The following is a 19606-nucleotide window of genomic DNA, read 5'->3' as shown; positions in this document are numbered from 1 at the left end:
TATGCCTAATATTAAAGAGCCAAAATTTCTGTCTATTTTTCTCGTGGGTCTCTCCCTAACTAATTGTGTGGAGTGCAGGGGCGGCGCTTGACTGAACAATTAGGGGAGAATTGATGTCTAAACATCCATAAACAGTAACAAAATTTACTGTTGAACCAGTGGAGATTAAGTTAGGCCCGGCCATAGCCCACCTTGGCCTAAGCTCCGCCCCTGGTGGAGTGGAAACTGAAACGGAATCTTTTTCTATGGAATTTCCTTGAAATAGTTGCTCATGGTCCTTCAACCATGATGGGAAACAACGCTTTTGCTCTTTGATGATCCAATCCTCCGAGCGACTATTATTTTATCCACGGACCTCATTTATGTGTTGCTCCACTATTGCAAGTTGTTGTAGAACGCTTGAATGCGCTTTCTCCAATTGCTGGTTATCCTTGTCTATGAATCATTTCATTCCAATGGTACCTCTCCTAGACAATCTGCCCTCGTGTCAAGATTCTAGTAAACCAATAGCTCTCTAATCTTTTATGTAATCTATGCACCAAGCAATCAACACTCTCTTCTGTATGGTAGCTCTTGATCAGGCTGCCCTCTAGAAAGGCCTTGTTTCTCATGTATCCTTTGAGAGTCGACATGAACCGTTCATATGTCCACATCTGATGGAAGTACATAGGTCCTAGTTCAGTTATTTGCTGGACCATGTAATCCATGAGATGTTCCATGATATCGAAAAATGACGGAGGGAAGCACATCTCAAACTGTGCCTAAGTTTTCGACACAAACAGTTGAAGCTTAACCAACTCGACATAATCAATCACTTTTTGTGAAATCACATTGAAGAAGTAATACATCTGTGTGATAACCATCTTTACAAATACTAGTTTGATAGCCCAGATCGCAATAGCGAGAAAAACTGTGATGATCACATGGCAATCATGAGAGTTATAGCCAGCAAGCGTCATGTCCTTCAATGAAACTAGTGACCGGATGTTTGATGAGAATCCGGTCAGCACTTTCAACCTGCGCAAGCACTTGGACATAGCCAATCTCTCATCTGGTGTTTTAGCTAGCCGAGGGAAGGTAATGCTTACCATTAGGTAGTTCTTGTGGGTGGAGCTCTAGCCTGATTTGAAGGTCAACCAGATCCTTACGTGATTTTAGTCCATCCTTTGCCTTGCCTGATAAGCCCAAAAATCCGATGGTGCTATCGAACACAATCTTCTGAACATGCATCCCATCAATGGCATGGAGCACCGCCAGCTCTCGCTAGTATGGCAAATACATAAAGAAGATAGATATCTTCTTAAACTGCACGTCTGCGATGTCTCTAGTTTCATCTTGCTTCCTTCCCCTTTTCAAATTATCAACACTATCTAATGACTTCTTACTGAGTCGCACAATTCAAATACTATATAACCAGTAGCTGGCTTTAGAGCAAAGTCATTCTCATTGGTGCCATCAAAAAAGTCCTTCATCCTGTGGTATTTGTGCATCTTCAATAAAAAGCGCCTATGCCGCATGAACACTATCTACATAGATCCCTTAAGGTATACATATGATGTTCCAACCAGGCAAACTACGGATCATGTCTTACCTTTTACCTGACCTGTTAGGGCAAATAGGGTGGGATAATCATTGATGGTAACAAAGATAATGGCCCTTAGTGTGAAGTGCTCATCTCTATACTCATCCCACATCCAAACCCCATCTTCCCAAAACTTCTGCTTATCTTATATCAATGGCTCAAGGAAAACATCTATGTCGATGCCAGACTGCTTCAAACCTTGTATGAGAATGGTAAGCAAAAGGAACTTTCTCTTGTGACATAGCCACGAGGAAGGTTGTATATGGTCATTCGCACTGGCCATATGTTGTGCGTGCTGTTTCTTTCACCAAACGGATTCATGTTGTCTGTACTCAATGTGAATCGTACATTCCTTTTTCATATGAAAACTCTGGATAATTGGCATCGAAGGTCCTCCACTAGCGAGCATCGGAAGGATGTCGATGCTTTCCGTCATCCTTTACTGGGCAATCAGTATGCCAAGTAATCATTTCAGCGATCTTTGGGTTTGAGAACAAACATTTCAGACTGTCCACCACCGGCAAGTAGCATATCACCAAGGCAGGAACTCTGCGCTGAGTCATCGTGTCAGTACATATATAGGACTCGTCCTCCACTTGAGCACCAGCACTTTTTTTGCAACCTTCTTCCTCTTATTCCTGATGGAGGAACCAGCATGCTCCTCACAGAAATCAGCATTATTTTTGTAACGGATAGCATCGCAATTTGGACACTTTTCCAATGCCGCGTACTCACCGCGGTACAATATGTAGTGGTTCCTGCACGTGTGTATTCTTTGCACATGCATTTTCAATGGATTGCTAATCTTCTTTGCTTCGTATGTGTTTTTTGGCACAAAATTAGGCTTCGAGAGCAAATTGCCTAGCAGAGTAAGGAGATCATTGAAACTATTGTTTGACCAGCTGAATTTAGCCTTCAGGATCAGAACATGAAGGACGAAATGCAGAACTGTCCACTTCTTCCTACATCCCACATACATACGGTCATTTGATTCCTTCTTGAGTGTCTTGAAATTCTCCAACCCTTTTGCACTCCTTAGCAACACTTCCGGTCCAATGTGGTGCAACATATCCTCCATATTAACATCACGTTCCTTGTCCACCTGTTGTTCCACACGCACATTTGTTTGATCACCGTTTTGATCTCCACGGTCGTAATCATCTTCCATCATAACATAATCACTATCGTTTGCATCATCACCACCTGAGGGATATGGGTACCCCACGGGTCCCTACCGACCAGTATACTAGCCGGACTTGATAAGTGGGCCCGCCCGACCAGGGCGTGTGGGCCGAAGATATGAAGTTACTTGAAGTACACGTTAAGGCAACAAGACAGTTCAAATCTACCCGGATATCATGGAAAACACGTATTGTAGTCCAACTCAGATTACCTTCCATGTAACTACCGAGTAGATTAGATTCAAACCGACTTGTAACCCTAGGTCATCAACCTATATAAGGCGGCCAAGGGAGCCTCTCGAGGGCATATGAACATTGAGCGATACAATCCACCAGTATACAGGACGTAAGGTATTACTCTCTGAAGGCTCGACTTATCTAAAACCCTCGTGTCCCTTTGTGTTTTTGCGATCACCTTCAAGTTCTTGGTTTCGTAGTTGCCCTGACCTACAAATCAACCACTTGGGTAACCCCTTGGTGGACTACCGGGCTTATAAATCCGACAGTCGGTGCGCTAGGTAGGGGTAGTTGTGAGATCCTCCTAGCAACCTCGATGGCATCCCACCCAGTGTAGTCTTCCCCGAGAGCATGAAGGACTACCACACCAACCTGATCCAGATTCATTTTGGGACCATGCCAGCGGATTCCGATACGATTGCTTCTTTCATCGACTCGGCGTCTTCCGTTGACTCGGCGTCCACCACCAGCTCTGCTTCCGTCGGATCTACTCCGGCGGGACAAGTTCTCCACCCAAGGATCGTCACACCACTTGCCCAGCAAGTTGGCGGTCTCTCCTCTCCGAGAGGATTCTAGGTCTACTCGCTGTCACCTGCGCACCTATGCCCTCCAACCTGATCATGGGGCTAGATCGCGTCAGCAGCACTATTGCTGAGTGCATAGATCTGTATGAGACGGTGCTACATTTAACAATGTTAGCGCAGGGTCCATCTCACATCCCCTTTTGTCTACGGAACTCAGCTGCCATGTACTCCGCCAAGCTCGATCAGGTTTTTCGGATCCAATCATCCATGCTCACCTACTTCATCAGAGCCAATATTGATGTATATGTTGTTGGAAGTACCTCCTGCCTCACCATGGTGGGACTAAATTGTGTATCCATCTACAAAATCTCGCCTTATCAAATGCCTCTTGATGACATTAGTAATCTCCCATACAATATTGTTCTTATAGTCAGAACATGGACAACGTATTTGCTTTGTCTTGCAAATGCAAGTATGCTTCTTCGCAACCTCCACAAGCGTCGATACCTCTGACATGAAAGTGTGCGAATGTCTTTGTATGCCATACATCCATGCTCTATGATCCATCTTTAATAACCTATGATAAGAATTCTATGTTATATTAACTAATTTAGTGAGCTATTCTGTAAACTAAATTAAATTATGGATGTAGTAACTAATAAGTAGGAAGAAATTTAATAAAAAACAATTCTATATTACCCTGAATGAAACTCAATTAAACCTTGGATGTAATCCTTAATAAGAAGAAGGAAACAATCAAACTCAATTATATATTAAGATGATCAACTTTATTAATTAAAACTATGGATGTAATAATTAATGAGGAGGAAAAATATAATCAACTTTAATTCTATGTTACATTAAAATGACAAACAAGCATTGTAATTGATAAAATATGACCATAGAATTTTATTTACAAAAATAATCCATTTCTAGTTTTTTCTCTCTCTTCCCTCCTCTCTCTCCTGGTTCTATATCTAGATCTAGATGACAAGCTAATGAAGTTAGAACTGATAGATAGAAGTTGAAAAAGAAGGTTGGAATGTCACAAACTCACCTTATATAGCCACCTCCTTCAAAGAAATCAAGAGCAAAACCTTCCCTCTTAGATTTGGTGTTTTTGAAGCTTTTCCCGAGAAGTTAAACCGTGGATGTAATAATTAATAAAGAAGATGGAAAAAACTCAATTATATATTAATTCAATCAACTTCATTAATTAAAACCATGGATGTAATAATTAATAAGTAGGAAAAATATAATAAAAACCAATTTTATATTACCCTAAACGAGAATCAATTGAATCATGGATGTAATGATTAATAAGAAGAAGGGAAAAAATCAAACTCAATTATATATTAAGATAATCAACTTCATTAATTAAAACTATGGATGTAATAATTAATAAGTAGAAAAAATATAATCAAAATCAATTCTATATTACATTAATATGACAAACATAACATTGTAATGGTTATAATATGACCAAAGAATTTTATTTAAAAATTATCTATTTCTAGTTATTTTCTCTCTCTTCCCTCCTCTCTCTCCTAGTTCTAGATCTAGATCCAGATGACAAGCTAATGAAGCTAGAAATGATGGATAGAAGTTAAAAAAGAAGGTTGGAATGGCACAAATCATCTTATATAGCCACCTCCTCCAAAGAAATCAAGAGCAAAGCCTTCCTCCTTAGATTTGGTGTTTTTTTGAGCTTTTCCTGAGCTCCTCTCAGGTAAGCTTCAAATGGAAGGTTGCCTGGGGAAGAAAATACACAGGAGCATAAATATGCGAGCTCTGTGCTAGTGGGCGACATAAGCCAACCGCCAGCACAGATGGGGTGCATCTCTGCTGGCTAGCACATATTAAAAGCGCAAGGGTGCAGTGGACTTTAATTAGAGTTTTACAAGGTTAACAACAATAATTAGTCACATCCGTCCTTACAATAACGATTAGATAATGGTGGATCTTTATTTTTCGTAGCAAGGATTTGAGTGGCATGATACCATAGTGTGGTTTCAAAAACAGTTCTCGGTGTACTTTATCATGATCTCACATGCTCCAAACACACAAGATTGTCTGTACTTTAGTGCACATTAACTGCACTGTTTAAGCATTTGATCGGTGATGACATGCTGAGTGTTTACCTGTTTTCATATCCCCTTTGCCCCCATTGACCGGTTGATGATATAAAAATAAGTATAGTTTCTGTTCTGTCGCCGTCCTTATCAAGATCCAGGAATAACGGGAGCACATGCTAAATTGTATATCCATTCATGTTCTCAAGTCAACTAGGTATTGCGTGAGGCCGATCGACCTGGCTGCCTGCGACTTGCATAATTGTGAATTCGAATATTGCTGCATTTGGTCCCTATAAATTAATCGCATCATCACCATCCGCGTGCAACCGCACCCAGAAAAAAATTATAATCGCTTTCACTTCTAATTTTTCACCATGTTTATTTCTATAACTATGCATACTACGAAGGTACTGCACCCTCTTTATTCTTCCCTAGCTCCACCCCTGGGTGGTTGCGCATATTTGTGTTTCTAGCTCCGTTTTAGTTTCTCTTTGTTTCAGTTATCTTGTTACATGTTACCATCAGCTACCGTTCAGTTCGGGCAGTATACACGGGAGTTATGTCAGGATGGCAATTATATCCCCCGTGGGGGCGAGGATCCGCTCCGAAATTAACGGGGACGTGGCTGTTTTTGCCCCCTGGGGCTAACGGGGCGGGCCCCCGGAATCCTAGCGGGGCGGGGGCGGGGACGAATTTTGCCCCGCGGGGCACCACGTGAACAGCCGGCACAGGATTATCTGATTCTTGTTTTTTTTTATTCTTTGATTCTTGCACATCGGCGCAAGGTGCATCAACGCACTAGCCAAGATCCTGAAGCAACCGAGTTCAAGTTTAGAATGCTCTTGTACAAACTGTGATGTCTTACGTGTAAATGTCCCACGCACTCTTGTAAAAAATTGTAATGACATGAATTAGAAACGTGCTTTGAGATGATGCGAACGAGTGTTTTTTTTTTTTTGCTGTCGCATGAATTCCCCACGGGGGCCGCTAGATTCGGGGATACGACGGGGTCGGGAACCGGGCTAATATTTTCCCCGATTCTCCGTTCGGAGCCGGGGCGAGGATTGTAATTCGGGGATCGGGGTGGGGTTAGGGGCACCTGAGCGTTATGTGCGTCCACAAGCGGATCAGCCACCAGACCTTTCACTCGTTCAATAGCTAAAAAAACAAAATTTAGACCATTCAATATAACTTCAATTGGAATGACGCCTGTGTGTTTGTCAAGAAACTTGCCAGCGTGTGTTTCGATCATGTGATCCTTTAAAAAAAAATTCTGAAAAGTTTAAGTTTGCAGGAACACTACTGCATGGTCATTTATGAGGAAGAGCAGAGATCAAGTTCCTTTGAATTTGGGCCTGGTGCAAAGCCCAGATAGCAACAAATAAATGTGTTTTGATCATTTTGGCCCAGGTCGTTTGCTGCCCAACAAAGCCCGCCGGTACTTACCTGTTTCTCGGACCGGGCTCAATCTCCTCACTGAGCCCACCACAGTGCCATGCCTCCTTTCCTTCCTTCCACCTCGGTCTGTAGCGGGTCGACGCGGCGGCAATGAGCCAATGACCCCGACGCCGCGCTGGCAGAGTGACCATCAGGCTCTCCATCCTGCGCCGATCCAGCTCACCGATCACCGCACTACGTGATTCCCGCAGTACCGCGTCGGCAAAGGTCTCGATCGAGCTCTCCTCCGTATGCCTCGACGAGTCCTACAGACACGGTCGAGGCGTCGAGGTAACGCGACTGCTGCCGCGCGCAAGGATGGGCCACGCGAGCGTTCCACATCATCCCCTGCATAGACTAGTGGCTCCGCGCGCAAGTCATGCCAGCTTTGAAGTTCGACGTGCTCAACCATGCACACCGTCTCCCACCAATGCCTCCGGTGGTGACCAGGGACGCGCTCCATCTGTTTGTGGAATTGCGGAACCCAGCGGTTAGTCTTGAATTCTTCCAACCCTTCAACTACTGTTGCCTGAGTTGAATGTTGAAACCAAATCTTTGACACCATCAAACTCTTAGACCCGTTGAATTTACCCCTCAAACCAGAAATTGGTCCCTTGATTTCTGCGGTGATGACGCTGATCTGATGCGTGGCATGGACCAGTCGCGAGATGCAGCATCGGTTCTACATGCATGCATGGTAGCAAGAAATTGACCCGGTACAGTTGTAGAAAGAAAGTCTTGACCCGGTCGGTTGAGTATTCGTCACTGAGTAGGCATTCCATGCTTGTTATTTCCTTGTTGGCCGTATGCTGAAACTTACAAGATTCTATTTCAGAAAAACTTGCACCGAAAGTATCCCCACCAGCGCACAAATCGTCGAATTTTAGGGACAACAATCTGGTGGCTAGCGGATAGTTACAGAAGCTTCAACAAAGTCGGCGAGCCGCCTTCGCCTCCTTGGGAAGGCGCGCAGCAGCGGCTATCCTGCAAATCTTCCAGGTTCGTGATTGGTTTTGCCATGCCCACTTGCTGCTGATTTTAGAAACCTGCTGATCGATATGCTTAATCAACTGATTCAGCCCATTCACTTACTTGACCATCACATAGATTTGAGAATCACCTGATAGATCTCTAGTGTCCTCTGTGGCACAATAAAGCCCAGAAAGGTTCAATCATATATTTCTATAGCGTATTGTTATAGTGTGGGTTAGGATCGAGAAAGCGAGAGGGTTGAGGGAGCGAGATCACGGGCTGGGGCTCTGCCCACGGCCGCGCCAGAAGAAGGCATTTCCTTCTTAATTCTTGTTTGATTTACGAAGGAGATGCCATGCTCTTTGTATAGAACCCAAAGCACATATTGAGAAGGCTAACAGATGGATATGACAAACTGACTAGAGTTCATGCGTGCATGCTACTAACTAGTTACTGTGCATGCTGTGGACCTCTCCTGGATGTGTTCTATAAGCAAAATCTACCTCTTCCAATCTCTTCATTAGTCTTGCCCAGCTCCTTCGTTCTAAACTCCTGGTAGGCCTTCTCCAGGTTGGCCCTGACTAAAAAAAAGTGCATATACATTCTCTTTTAATTTTGCCCATTTGAGATAATATATTCTTTCCTTTTGCTTTTCGGTTGATTAATTCTCTGTCTAATCATATCTTCCACTATGATGTACATATTGTTGGTCCTGAAAATAACTGCTCCAATGAAGTTCAATGTACATGTGAGTTTGATGGGACATATTTTTTCACAAGCTCCTTTTGAAATATAGCTCAACCGCCAAGCATAGAAGTTTTTGTCTTTGTTTGATGCTAGCTAGCTTCCCCCCAGTTGCTGTACAGCCCATGGTTGTAAACTTCATCAGGAGAAATTTTGGAGAGCTGAAACTTCGAAAATTTTAAACAAAACTATATGCAGATTTTTTTTTCTTATGTTCTAATAAGGAATCTTGTTTGCTTTCCATTGCTCTTTTTAAATGTATTATACTTTTGATGCACCTTTAAATGTCTCGAGAAAATTGCAAAAACCACATGCAACTATGGGAATTTTAAGGAATACCCTACACTTCCTTTTGTCAGTCCCACACATGCAAGTTTTCTTTTATGATAAATAATCTAGAAGTGTTAATATAGTATGCCACTTTTATGTGACATGGCAAGTTCCAACTACACTTCTACCGCCTCCTATGGGGCTATTTAACCTAACATATAACACCATTATGTGCACTTATTACATTCTCAAGAACTTCGGAGGATTTACCTCTTGGAGTGTGCAAACAATATTTGAGTGATATGTATGGATAATTCACCTAGAAGATCACATATGTAACAGTTAGTTTAAAGTATATACTACAGAATTTACTGTTGCACATTCTAGAAACAAAGCCCATTAATTTAATGGCATATGCTAAACCAATAAAAAATGGCATAATTTGTTTCTGCGTACAACAGTTATACATGTAACAGTTCGAAATTTGTCTCATAGAATAAATGCATGCATCAATTCTTGCACTACTTTAGTGGTTTTGTTTTTCACATGGATCTTATTTGGTTAGAAATGAGTTTGATCTAATCATAGGATCTTTTTTGTATATGTATGTGTATATGTATGCATGTATGAAAACGAAAAATACTTTTTCTGTGTTAGGTTTTGCAGAACTGGATGATCGAGATAATGAGTGCGCAGCCCTGGAGCGCATAATAATTGATGCAAGTGCAGAGCCAATTATGCTATTATATGCGTGTTTGAAAGATATTACAAATAACTTCTCTGTAGAGATTGGTAGAGGTGGGTTTGGAGTGGTTTATATGGTATGGATATTTATTTTTTTGATGGCTGTGCGAAGTTTTTCTTCAAATATTTGACTGCATGGAACTAAATTAATGTCGCAACATAATGATATATTGTGTATCTTTGAAAGGGGGTTCTTCGAAATGGCAATGTAGCAGTGAAGATTCTTTCAAAAACTGATGAATTTTCTGAGAAGCAATTTGAGGATGAACTTATATGTCTGATAAGGGTTCACTACGGGAGACAGAACTTTTGCCTGGGGCACTCGGCAAAGGCATGAAAACACTCGGCAAAGCCTTTGCCGAGTGTAACACTCGGCAAAGGGCACACGGCAAATATTGTGTCGGCAAAGCCTAGTTTGCCGAGTGTCAAAACTCGGACACTCGGCAAACATGTTGCCGACGGCTGAAAAACACTCGGCGAACAGATGGACTCGGCGAACCGCGGACTGACGGCGTTGGGTAACGGCGAGTTTGCCGAGTGCCAAACAGGTGGCACTCGGCAAACACGGTCCCTTTGCCGAGTGCCGGCTCCCGGGCACTCGGCAAAGCCGCCCCCTTTGCCGAGTGCCTTGACTATAGCACTCGGCAAAGGACCTTTCCTATACCTGGGAAATGCCCCTTTGCCGAGTGCTATGGTCACGACACTCGGCAAAGGCCCCTCTTTGCCGAGTGTAACACTCGGCAAAGTGACCAGAACCGCCCCTTTTTCGATATTTTGCCACGTATAACGGACCCCTCTCAATTCACAATACACATATCACAGGCATTTGTAATAAACAACCACATGAATAATTCACAACCACAGGCATAATTCATAAACACCACAGACATAGTTCAACATAAGCACGAAATAATCCATAAATCCAAGTTCTTCTCACAATTTAGTTTCCACATTGTTCACAATCAAGTCTACTTCCGTGGAGGCCAAGGAGACCACTGCGACAAATCTTGATCTTCATTATTCGAAGCCGCCGATTGATTCTGCACATAGGATAGGACATTCTGAGGTAACATCTAAAGTTGTCAAATTTAAACTATTGAATCTTAAACACAATGTGTCAAGTGACTCACAGGAGTAGTCGTGGGTGGCTGAGGCGGAGGGAACATCATCGGCGGTGGCGGAGGCAAAGTCTGTCCCATGCTCGTAGCAAAGTTCTGCATGTACTGGAACATCTGCTCCATCCTAATCTGGTTTTCCTCCTCCATCCTCCGCCGCATTTCCTCCATCTGCGCCGCCATCTCCTCTTGTTTCTTCCTTGATTCTTCCACCTGGGCCTACAATATTTTATTGCAATGTTATAATGCAAAGCTAAAGTACAACAACAAACGAACGATGAATGGAAGAGAAAGAACCTGTAGAGCCTCCATCTGGAAGTGTGCAGCGGTGGGTCGTGGGCGTACTGCCGGGCTCGACGAACATTATACGGAAATAGAGGTGTAGCATGCCTCACCTTGCTATCCTGCAAAGTGACGAGTCGAGGACGGTCCTTGTAAGCCTCTCCTGCAACAAAAGAAACAAAGCATTGTTTAAGTCAAAATTTCGGCAGCATCTCCCCTGCACGGGGAGGTTTCCAAAACCTGCAACATAAGAAACGGCACGATGGCCGACAACCACAATCCCACTAAAGAGTTGGCACGATGGCCAACAAGCACAACCACAACCACACATCTCTATTACCAACCACACCTCTCTTCCATTCATGCATTCTCTAATATTCTTCCTCTATTCTCTAATATTCTTCCTCTATTCTTCATCTATTCTCTAATATTTTTCCATTCAAGGAAGAATCAACATTTTCTAATTTCTACTCTTCCTATATTCTTCCTCTATTCTTCATCTATTCTCTAATATTTTTCCATTCAAGGAAGAATCAACATTTTCTAATTTCTACTCTTCCTCTATTCTTTGCAATGTTATCCTGCATTCTCTAATATTTTCAACTTACCGGAGGGGCGGCCGGGGGACGGTGCGGCGGCCGGACGCCCGGACGGGGGACGGTGCGGCGGCCGGACGCCCGGACGAGGACGGCCGCGGGGGGCCGGCGCGGGAGGTCGGCCGGGGGCGCAGGGGAGGCCGGCCGGGGCCGCACGGGAGGCCGGGGCCTTATCCCGACCCGGGCGGCAGCGGGCCGGCGGCGGCGTGGGGCGCCCGGGCGGCGGTGGCGGCGCGGGTCGGCGGCGGCCCCGCGGGGCGCCCGGGCGGCGGCGGCAGCGCGGGGCGGCGGCGGCGCGTGGCGCCTGGGCGGGCGCGGGGGGACGGGCGGCGGCGGCTGCGGCGGGGCATGTGCGGGAGACGGGCTGCAGCAGCTGCTGCGATGCGCGTGCGCGGTGGGCCGGGGCGGCTGCTGCGGCTAATGTTGTCGTGCTAAGTGTGTGGCCGGCGCCCGTGATTCGAAGTATAGATCAGGGGCTTTGCCGAGTGCCCTTGATCTAGGACTATGCATACCCTTTTGCCGAGTGCTAGATCCGGGGCACTCGGCAAAGGGTTTTTTTTCCCCGAATTTCGCACTGACACTGCGACGTGGACCCGGGGTGACTTTGCCGAGTGCCCTTGATCTAGCACTCAGCATACCCTTTGCCGAGTGCTAGATCCGGGGCACTCGGCAAAGAGTTTTTTTTCCCCGAATTTCGCACTGACACTGCGACGTGGACCCGGGGTAACTTTGCCGAGTGCCCTATTTGTGACACTCGGCAAACCATCCCTTTGCCGAGTGCCCTGCGTAGCACTCGGCAAACACCTACCTATATTGCATGTACAACAACACTTTTAGTAATTAAAAGTACGTAAACTTTGTGTAAACCTAGTCCAATTCACTAAACATTGCGTATTCCATTTTTTAAGTAATATTGTACCATTATTTCATGGATTTATAGCTCATATTTAATTTATATCTATTAAATTCATATACGTCCAATTAATGAATAAAAATTACCAAACGGATCTGAAAATTTCCCAAAATTTAACATGAACCTATCTATGTTCTCTATAGCCTATAAAAAATAATTTGGACTCAATGAGAATTACATTTATCGATTCATCTCTAAATCTTACCGGATCCTTTGAACTTCTCTGAAACCTCTCCGGAGATGCTTCGAATTGTAAACATCATATGTCAAAACTTGTGCGAAACCTTATCAATTTTTTACCACGGCCTCTGCATATGAAATCAAAGAATCTTGCAAAATCTCATGATTTTCAAACTTCGTTTGTATTTTTGAGAATTAAACAATCATTTGGCCACACGTTCGTAGTCGTGTTTCCTTAGCAAAATGTTCGAAATTTCTTTTCATTTTCTGGGTGAGACCTCAATTTAGACTCACTAACATGAATATGATTTTTTCACTCATATTATTCCATTATTCCAACCACCTGCAGTTAGCCCTGTTAATTGGGTTGTAACCCATGTTGTAACCACACCAATCTATTCTCATAAGAAAATAAATATAACCCACCCTAAACCAAACCTCCACTATCACACACCACACCACCCCAAACTTACCATTGCATAAGTTATACAAATTACTTGCCAAATATGGTTACAACCCAATAAGAACCCATTAGGTACCCAATAAAAACCCATTAGTTAACTTTTTTTTTGAGTTTGTATGTGACTCTCAACGTGGGGCCCACATGTAAGTCTAGCCATACTACTTTGCACAAAGTAGCGGACTGTCAAGCTAATTCATCTGCAACAAGTTTCGATCAATTCATCCAAAATTTTAAGGTGTGAACACGAGGTTTTAGTTTTAGGGTCCGACTCTTGACGCGGGCCCCACATGTAAGTCCAGCCGTACTACTTTGCATACAGTAGCGGACTGTTAAACTAATTCATCTGTAACAAGTTTCGATCAATTTATCCAAAATTTTAAGGTGTGAACGCGAGGTTTTATTTTTAGGGTCCGACTCTTGATAGATGAGGCTCCAGGCTTTTGGGTTCTTAATGGGTCTCAACCCACGGGTTGAGAGTCTTTTAGATCCAAAAATAATACCACACACCCCAAACACCTTCCAAACTATTTATTTGTAAAACCCAAACCAAACCAAACCATCTAGCAGGGCAACTCATTATAAACCAATTCAAATGAACTTATTATATAAACCAAACCATTAAAACCAATAAATCCAACCCAATTAACAGGGCTACCTGCAGTTCAAATTTGACTTAAATCAAAAAATTACTCTAAATGAAATTAATTGATTAAATATAGCAAACAGGTCAAAAAATAGTCCATCTTCTACCATGCAGTGCCAAATGCCATACATGTGGAGTGTAAAAAGTTTGGAGGGTGGAGGAGGGGAAAAAAAAATTATGTTTGCCGAGTGTGTGAAAAGACACTCGGCAAACCCTATAGTTTGCCGAGTGTCCCATCATGGCACTCGGCAAACTAGTGCCTTTGCCGAGTGCCCTATATTGACACTCGGCAAACACTAACGGCCGTCATGGAGGGGCGCCGGCGGCGGCACGGGGAAGGCACGTGGGCGTCAGTTTGCCGAGTGTCAAAGTTTGCCGAGTGCCTCCTGGGTGTTTGCCGAGTGTTTTTTGGGTGGCACTCGGCAAACCGGTCGTTCGCCGAGTGTTTTATTTTTGCCGTGTGTTTTTTATGTTACACTCGGCAAAACGGTGCTTCGCCGAGTGCCCGAAAAAAAGCACTCGGCAAAGTAATTACACTCGGCGACTTTATGCTTTCCCGTAGTGGTTAAACAAAAAAATATAGTAAGATTATTAGGCTACTGCTTTGATACATCCACTACTAGGAAAATGACCCCTCATCCCGAGGCATAGTACCGGTCACTTTTGGACCCGGTACTAATATTAACATTAGTACCGGGTCCAAGTTTGGGAGCCCTCGAAGACCCTTTAGTACCGAGTGGAGTGGAGCCTCCACCCGGTACTAAAAGCTTTAGTACCGGGTGGTAGCCGGTACTGTACCCTTTAGTACCGGCTCCAACCGCCAGCGCCTCCTTTTCTCTCTCATCTTCTTATGCCCCCCCTCTCACACACACAGAGACTCCCTCCTTATCCTCCCACTCCTCTTCTCTCTCTCACAGACTCCCTCCTTATCCTCTCACTCCTCTTCTTCTTTCTCCCAGATGGGCGGAGGCGGAGGGCGGGAGCGGACGGCGGCGGGGCCAGCGGCGGGCGGGCGGAGGCGGAGGTTGGGGTGGGGGCTAGCGGCGGGAGGAGGCGGAGTGGAGGGGTGGAGGTGGAAAGGAGGCTAGAGGGGCGGCGGGTGGAGGCAGAGGGGCGGCCAGAGCGTGGGTGGAGGCAGAGGGGTAGGTGGAGGCAGAGGGGCGCGGGTGCACGCAGAGGGGCGGCCAGAGCTCAGATGGAGGCAGAGGGACGGAGGGGCCAGGGCCACAGGAGCAGCGGGGCCGTGGGGCAGGAGCAGCGGGGGCGGGGCCGACGGGGGCCAACGGCGAGGGAGGCGGGCAGGCGGGCAGCGGTGGGAGGGGGCAGCGAGGCGGGCGGAGGCCGGCGAGGTCGGGGGATTTCATTTTTTTTTTAATTTTTTAACACCCTGTAGTACCGGTTATCAACCAGTACTAAAGGGACCTCCCTCTAGTACCGAATTGCTAGTACCGGTTACACAACCGGTACTAGAGGGGGGTTGGAAACCAGTAGTAGAGGTCATTTTTTTAGTAGTGATCACGGCAGGTGATACAATACAATGGGCAGCTTGTTGCGGCTGATGTCCGACGAAGGCTTCTTTGTTTCGAGCATGCTCCCAATAAAAGTCTTCACGATTATCTCAAAAATATTAATATCACATTATGGAACTGCTACCGAGGTTGTTAAGTCTCTTATTCTAATATCGAGATGGAAACTTCTGGTTTCTTGACATTCTTGTATATGTATATGTTGACAGATAAATGTCATAGATGTGAATGGCTTGCACGGTATCATTTGATTGATGGAATTTGTGAGGGTTCTTGTATATGTTGACAGATAAATGTCACAGAGTTAGACTTCGAGAGCAAATTGTCCAGCAGAGTAATAAGATCATTGAAACTATTGTCCGACCAGCCGAATTTAGCCTCCAGGATAAGAAGATGAAGGACGAAACGCAACATTGTCTATTCCTTCCTCCCACCTCCCACGTACATATAGTTTTTTTTTGCCACCTTGAGTATCTAGAAATTCTCTAACCCTTTAGCACTCCCTAGCAACACTTCCGGTTCAATGTGGCGCAACATGTCCTCCATGTCAACATCACGTTCCTCGTCCACCTGTGGTTCCACATGCACATCTGTTTGATCACCATTTTGATCTCCACGGTCATAATCATCATCCATCATAACATGATCATTTTTGTTTCATTATCACCACCCACTTCATCATAGCCAGTATCGATGTCTGTGTTGTTGAAAGTACCTCCTACCTTATTATGGTGGGATCAAATTATGTATCCATCCACAAAATCTTACTTTATCAAATACCTCTTGATGACATCAGTATTCTCCCATACAATATTGTTGCTATTGTCAAAACACGGACAATGTATTTACTTTGTCTTTACAAATACGAGCGTGCTTCTTCGCAACCTTCACAAACTTTGATACCTCTAACATGAAAGTATGTGAATGCATCCGTATGCCATACATCCATGCTCTATGATCCATCTTTAACAATCTATAATAATAATTCTATGTTATATTAACTAATTTAATGAGCTATAGGTCGCAATTCTACAAACTAAATTAAATTATGGATGTAATAACTAATAAGTAGGAAGAAATATAATAAAAAATAATTCTATATTACCATAAATAAAACTCAATTAAACCACGGATGTAATAATTAATAAGAAGAAGGAAAAAATCAAACTCAATTATATATTAATTCAATCAACTTCATTAATTAAACTATGGATATAGTAACTAATAAGTAGAAAGAAATATAATAAAAACGAATTCTATCCTAAATGAGACTCAATTAAACCATTGATGTAATAATTAATAAGAAGGAAAAAAATCAAACTCAATTATATACTAATTCAATCAACTTCATTAATTAAAACTATGGATTTAATAATTAATAAGTAGGAAAAATATAATCAAACTCAATTCTATATTGCATTAAAATGACAAACATAGCATTGTAATTGTTATAATATGACTATAGAATTTTATTTAAAAAATAATTCATCTCTAGTTATTTTCTCTCTCTTCCCACCTCTCTCTTCTAAGTTTAGATCTAGATCTAGATGACAACCTAATGAAGCTAGAAATGATGGATAGAAGTTGGAAAAGAAGGTTAGAATGGCACAAACTCACCTTATATAGTCAACTCCTTCAAAGAAATCAAGAGCAAAACCTTCCCCCCCTAAATTTGGTGTTTTTGAGCTTTTCCCAAGCTTCTCTCGGACAAGCTCCAAATGGAAGGTTGGCTGGGGAAGAAGATGCCCGGCCCACAGCCTTATCTGGGCGAATTCTGTGTTGGCGGGCGACATAAGCCAACCGCCAGCATAGATAGGGTGCATCTGTGCTAGCGGGTGCTTGGGTCGCCTACCAGCACAGTAGCTTCTATGCTGGTAAGTGCTTCCCCGAAGGTCCAAGGAAGCTTTGTGCTGGCGGGTGCCAATCATGCCCGCCAGCACGCTAAATTGCCTGTGCCAGCACAAATTAAATCTGGCATAGTATACATCTCCATGCGTTGATCATAGGTCATCAGCTGAGAGTACAAATCACTCAAAGGAACGGGTGCCATACGCCCCAACATAGCGTTCATAAAGGAATTGGAATCATAGCCTAGGCCATTCAGAATATGAGAAGCCATCTCATCAACTCCTGCAGGCTTACCAACAGCAGCAAGCTCATCTCGGATGGCACATATCTTGGTGAAGTATGCTGCAGTGGTCATGCCGCCTTTCTTCATGGTGACCAGCTCCATTGCAGGTGTGTGACCCGTGCCAGGTGGTGCGCTGAAAGCATTACCTCCAGTGCGCCCCGTACCTCTGTAGAAGACGTCAAGGTCGCCACATGTGCCAGGATCCTTGGAGATTGAATTCAGCAAGTAGCTGATCCTTTTGCAACCACGAGTCGTACTCCGGATTGGGCACGATCTGCTTCTTTTTCTCTCCACCTCCAAAGTCTTGGCCGGTGCTGGTGTAGTCGTGTAGATCCATCCAAGATACTCATGAGTTGGGCACCTCGAATAGCAAGAAGGAACTGCGCCTTCCACATGAGATGGTTGTCGCGGGTTAGCTTCTCTGCGACGGGTGATCCAAGTTGGACCGCCATGGATGAGGATAACGACGCCATGGATGAGCTATAGAGGTTGTAGATATGTCTAGGAAGAAGTAGCTCTGATTACCAAATCATATAGAATTGGTGGAAACGGGATCACCAAACTCGGCCGATCCACGTGTTGCATGTTGATCTTTATATATATAGGCGCAAAGGCCTTATAGATTACAAGGAGTTGGTTTGAATTACATCTTGACTTGCAAGTAAAGTCTACTCCTATCTCTATCTCTATCTCTAGCACAACAACCTGCACTAGAAGATATTCTAGCGTATCCTGTTAGGATTCTAGATTACATGCGACGATGGCTAATTCCAACACCTAGTTCTCAGCGACAAAGAATAGAGCAGTGACAGTATATATCTACACACAAACGTGTGGTTAAAAGATCTTCCAAAAACATGGCTTCTGTAGGTTTGGAGCATTGGTGATTCGGATCCAATTTCAGTATTGGAGGGAGGATCGGAGACCGCTTGTTACTTTTACACTGACAGTCACCGGCATTTCCTGCTTACTACTACGGCCTCGCGGAGGAGCAGCAGCTACTGTGCAAAGGTACTTGTGGCATCCAACTGTCCGTAAAGAGACATGTTAAGCATACCCCTGGAGGGGACAATAATTTGCCTAATGCTGTTCCGTTCCTTTTCCATGCTGAATCAGATCGATACGGGATCTGCAGACAATGAAACACATTCACACACTTGGCGTGAGCGCCACCCAACGCTTCGAATATTGGCTACCAGGACGGCACGGAATCTTGTTTTCTTGTGGCACGCCAGAACTTACAGGTAATACTCCATCTGTTAGCTGCTACGCAATGAATTGACGGGCTGGTAGTCAGATATGATCCGACGCTACAGACAGACCTATTTGATTGATGGTGGGAACTGATTAGGGTGTTGGTGGTTTGCTGTGGGAAAAGTCAAAAACAACAACACTGCTTATTTTCTTTATTGAAGTTTAGAGATCTCATATACTCCTATATCTGTACCGTTTACACCCATAGTATGGAGTACATGATTCCCTCTAAAGATCAAAGCCAAATCGAGGCAGGTAGTATTATGTAGTAATTAGTAATGGACCACCGATCTTGTGAGAGTTGAGAATTTGAGATGTGACAGTAACAAAAACATGCACTTTATCGGGGAAAAAAACAAAAACCATGCATTAGTTATTTATACTATTGCCTTTTTTGTCATAGCATGTCAACACATACTGAGAACCAATGATGGTCACCCTTGGATGATGAGTGATTGATAACGTTGTGTTGGTTTGATGTTACTCTTGGCTTGTGATGTGTAGGTGTAGGATGCGCGTGGCGGTCGACGATGTGCGGTGAAGGTCAAGCGAAAGGTTCATGCCGATGGACCAAGGGTGGTGAAGGATGAACGTGAGTAGGCTTGGACCGATGGACTCGAGGAGTCCGAGCGAAGTCACGGGCGGTCCACATGGGGCACGGAACAGCGAGAGGACATGACAGGATGGAGACAGCGTCGGTCGAGTCGAGCGGGAGGCTTGGCAGAGCTAGACACGCG

At 44.1% G+C, this 19606-nt stretch overlaps 1 long non-coding RNA gene across 1 annotated transcript; it reads left to right on the top strand.

Annotated features, from left to right (window-relative positions):
- Positions 1-7645: 7645 nt before the first annotated feature.
- LOC111258283 lies at positions 7646-9943 on the top strand. Its single transcript, XR_002678943.1, has 2 exons — positions 7646-8035; positions 9680-9943. It is a non-coding gene; the product is annotated as an uncharacterized LOC111258283 (long non-coding RNA).
- Positions 9944-19606: the final 9663 nt, after the last annotated feature.

The sequence above is a fragment of the Setaria italica genome, chromosome VIII, assembly GCF_000263155.2.
Source record: "Setaria italica strain Yugu1 chromosome VIII, Setaria_italica_v2.0, whole genome shotgun sequence".
NCBI classification, from domain to species: domain Eukaryota; kingdom Viridiplantae; phylum Streptophyta; class Magnoliopsida; order Poales; family Poaceae; genus Setaria; species Setaria italica.
This window is presented reverse-complemented; position numbering and strand designations above follow the sequence as displayed.